Source organism: Urtica dioica, chromosome 8 (genome assembly GCF_054948205.1).
Source record: "Urtica dioica subsp. dioica isolate 48M chromosome 8, U.dioica_male_clone48M_v1_H2, whole genome shotgun sequence".
NCBI classification, from domain to species: domain Eukaryota; kingdom Viridiplantae; phylum Streptophyta; class Magnoliopsida; order Rosales; family Urticaceae; genus Urtica; species Urtica dioica.
In genome coordinates this window covers 38957378-38962145 of record NC_142763.1, presented here as the reverse complement: position 1 = coordinate 38962145, position 4768 = coordinate 38957378, and positions in this window count along the sequence as shown.

The following is a 4768-nucleotide window of genomic DNA, read 5'->3' as shown; positions in this document are numbered from 1 at the left end:
TACTTATTTTCACTAAATACAAAAATACCCTTACTTTTAATAATATTTGATTTTTTTTTCTTATTTAATTATTTGACTTTCTTTTCGTTTTGAGTTCAGCTCTCTTCCACTCTCTCTTTTTCGTTTTTCAGTTCGTCATCTTTGTTTTTTCAATTTGTCTTTTTAGTTTAGGGTTAGAGATTTTCATGAAAAAAATTTGATCCTATTCAAAGTGTTTAAGTCGTTGAATTTCTGTGGTTTTTGAAGTTAAAAAACAAAGAAAAAACGATTCTCGAGATTCTGGAAAATTTTGAAAAACATCTGAAAATTTATTGGTTTTCGTTGAAGATTTATTGACATTGATGTCAATAAATATGCATTTTTATTGACATTAATGTAAATAAATCTTCAACGAAAACCCAGAAACGTTGAAGATTTATTGACATTGATGTCAATGAATATTCATTTTTATTGACATCAATGTCAATAAATCTTCAACGATTCTGGAAAATTCATTTGAAGATTCTGGAAAATTCCTTTGAAGATTTATTGACATTGATGTCAATAAAAATGCATATTTATTGACATCAATGTCAATAAATCTTCAACGATTCTGGAAAATTCATTTGAAGATTAATTTTCAACGATTCTGGAAAATTCCTTTGAAGATTTATTGACATTGATGTCAATAAATATGCATTTTTATTGACATCAACGTCAATAAATCTTCAACGAAAATCCAGAAATTTTCAGAAACTTTTCAAAATTATCCAGAATCCTGAGAATCGTTTTTTCTTTGTTTTTTAACTTTAAAAACCACAGAAATTCTACACGGAATCCATGGCGGGTTGTTCCGGTGGACACTTAGAGGTCGCCGCCGCCGGGATGGCCATGGGCTGCTCTCCGGCGGCCATGACCGTCGTTCCCAGGAGCTTTAGCGTCGAAGATTCCCAGGGCTGCTCTTTGGGTTTTTGTAATGATGTTTGTTTTCATAATATAAACTAAATAATTGTTTTTGTTTTTATTAATTAACTAATAAAAATAAACTAAATATAAATGATAAATATGTAATTACTCATTTCATTAAGTCATAGTTTAGGATTTATTTGGGTTTAGTAGATTTTGATCCAAAATCATGGTACAAGTCATAGAATAGGAATAATCCCTTGTGAGATTTATTTGATAACTTCGAACACATATTCACTAGTCATATATATATATATATATATATATATATATATATATATATATATATATATATATATATATATATATATATATGGTTGCAATATTAGTCAATTTTCTAATTTTTTTTAAGGATTTAGTCCAAGCTTTATTTTATTAGGAAAATAATCCATCAAGACGAAATAAATTAATTAAGCTAAGCAGATTAATTAATTTACTTCGGTCTAGAGGACTATTTTTCGAAGTAAATTAAATTAACATAACCAGTTAATTAATTTACTTCGGTCTGGTGGACTATTTTCTTGATAAAAAAATGAAACTTAGACTATTTTTTTTTAAAAAAAGTGAGTTATTAGGCTACTGACCTAATTGCCTCGAACAACTGCGAAAATATTTGCCAATGATATTTTCATTAATAAAGAACGAAAGTTGGGGGCTCGAAGATGATTAGATATTATCCTAGTCTCAACCATAGACGATGCCGGCCAGGGATCAACGAATATTGCTAACAGGACTCCGCTGGCACCTTATCAGAAATCAAAGTTTTTGGGTTCCGCTGGGAGTATGGTCACAAGGCTGTAGGTGGGAGATTATGTTAGTAGCCAAACTATTAATTTAATTAGACAAATAACCAACACTAATAGATTTCCCAAAATGCCATTTTCCCTTTGAGTCCAGAAATGGCAGAACTTATTCATCTTTCTCACGAACTTGTGACTGCAGTTATTCGCTCCATCGATGGGAGACGGTCCCCAAGTTGAATTATTAGGGCAGCGACGGTGCTGAGGACCAGGGTGATCGTCGCCGCTGGAGAAGACATAGTGGCGCTTGGAGGAAGAAGTCGCTCCATTAGGCTGTTGTTGATTTTGCGGCGGAGATGGATTCAACTCGCAGTGGAGAAAAGGACAAGGGACTCGATGACACTTCTAAGCTCTCCATTTGTAACCGACTCTCTGGTTCTAGTTCTGATTTCTCGACAAAGACGTCGAGGAATACGAAGAGTCATACAGTGGTATGGTCAAACGACGGAAGACTCGCTTATTGTTGTGTCTTGATCCTCCACACCACTGTCGACGTCCATGGCCGATCCAAGTCGAGCTCTCGCCCTGAGATTGTGGAGTTCCTGATCGGAGAATCTGGAAAAACCCTAACCTTCGGTGAATCCTAAAACCTAGTTCTTCTGATATCCATCTCATCCTTTCGACGCTCGATCGCCACCGCGGATCATATGGCTTGAAAGAGTCCGCTCTCGCCGAAACCCTAGTCGACACCCTCGCGCTCTCAAGCTACTCATCCTGCGACACTCGCCGCCTCCTCTAATGGCGGAAGGACTCATCCACCGACAACGCGTCCCTCGTCATCGCCGAAGTCCTCGCCTGCCGCCAGCGCTCCTCCGTCAGAAACCGTCTGAAGATTTAGTGGTCCTTTGTCTGAATGGTGGACCAGGTTGTTCCAGCTTTGATGATTTAGTCTATGAACACGGTTTGAATCGAATTTGGTGCTGGGGTGAGAATGGTGATTATGACTACCCTATTTTTTTTGTAGCCAAAGAATACGCCAGTTATGTTTATTTTTTCGATTTGTGTCAAATTTTAGCATCGGAGAGAATGGCTATTATCCTCGCCGTCAAGGGTTGCGTTAGAAGAGAGAGAAATAAAGGACGAAAAAGACAGATAAATTAAGGGGCAGGGGTGTTAGAGTGGAAGTGACGTTTGTTTTATTATTGTGTGTGGGAAAGTCTATTGTAACTAAATCGTATACGTGGAATATATTCGAAAACAATTGATCGTAACAGTATAACATCAATGTTGTAAATCAATAGTACAAGATTAAAACATTTGCTTATATATATCTATATTTATTTTATACGTATAAGATACAGAAAATAAGATGCAAAATAGAATGTGAACACACTTACCTTTGATGATACTTCTAAAACTATAAAAGAAAAAGCCGTGCTCCAAAAAGTAGCTGTGATGTTGGATGAAACTAACGAGTTGGTACAACTTCTCTTGCCTTGCCTGAATGTTGTGGGGACTACATACATCAGTACGAATTCCACGACCTTTGTGGCTCCATGTCTCTTTGTAGGAAAAGGCCTCTTAGTGAATGGATGAGCCCTTTACGTTGTTTACGCCGCTACTGAAGATATAGCCACTTCTATGGGCTCTCATAAGCTAAGACCGCAAAGCACATCGAGTGGAAGAACTATGACATCTAGAATAACGTGACCTAGTGCGGATATGGAAGATGGGGCGAGAAAGGAGCTAAGCGGGCTTGTGTTGAAAGAGGAAAAAATGTGGAGACAAAAGTCTAGAGAGGCTTGGCTTAAGGATGGCGATGCTAACACCCGGTTCTTTCATACGGCTACAATAATCCGTCGAAAAAGAAACTACATCGGTAGAATGAAGGGTGAAGATGGTAGGAATCTTGACTCAAGAAGACACATCGGGAATCTCCCAATCACAAATTTGGGGATCTCTTTCGATCTTTGAAACCGTGTTTTCCGAGAGATCTTGAAGGCCTCATTCCACGAGTGGTCGATGAACATGATAACAAAAATCTCGTGGAGATTCCTACAACGGAGGAAATCAAAATGACCGTGTGGGCCATGCCCGCACTCAAAGCTCCGGGGCCGGATGGTCTTCAAGGCATATTCTATATAAGATTTTGGGATATTGTCGGGGCCTCCTTGGTGAAGTATGTGCAAGAGTTTTTCAACGGTAAAAGACTTGATCCCGATGTGAGTTTCGCTCATATTGTCCTTATTCCTAAAGTTAATGGAGCGGACTCCTTCGACAAGTTTCGGCCTATTAGCTTGTGTAACTTTAGCTTCAATGTCATCACCCGCATCATTACGGCACGTCTTCGAAGAGTGCTCAACAAAATGATCTCTCATTTCCAATCGGCGTTCGTTCCGGGTCGATGGATCGCCGAGAACACCATTCTCACCCGATAAATCTTGGAGGTTATGGAGAAAAAAAAAGGGATGAAGATGGTTGGATTGGGATTAAGATGGATATGAGTAAGGCGTACGATAGAATGGAGTGAAAATTTATCTACACTGTTCTCCGTAACTTCGGAGTCTCGGGTAAAATGGTGAAGCTTATCAAGGAATGTGTGGGATCGGCGTCTAGTGCTATTCTTCTCAATGGGAGCCCTCTCCAAAAGCTCAAACTTGAGAGGGGCCTTCGGCAAGGTGATCCATTATCGCCTTATCTCTTCATAATTTCCTCGGAGGTCCTTAGTCGGATTCTTGGGAGGGCGGAGTCTCAAGGTGGTTTTCAAGGCATTAGTATAGGCAACAATACGCCCCCTATCTCTCACTTAATGTTCGCCGACGATACCATCCTCTTTTTGCCGAGCCACAGAAGAAGACGTGGACTCTCTGTGGGGGTGTGTGGAACGCTACCAAAGTTGGTCCGGGCAAAGAGTTAACATCGCCAAGTCTGGAGTCTTATTTTCTAAAAATTGTAAGGAGCCGATGAGAAGTGTCTTGAGGGGGAGACTTGGCATGAAGGAGTGTGACCCGAAGGAGCATCACTTGGGAAACCCTTTGAAGCTAGGAAGAAGCAAGATTGCGAGTTTCACTTATTTGAAAGAA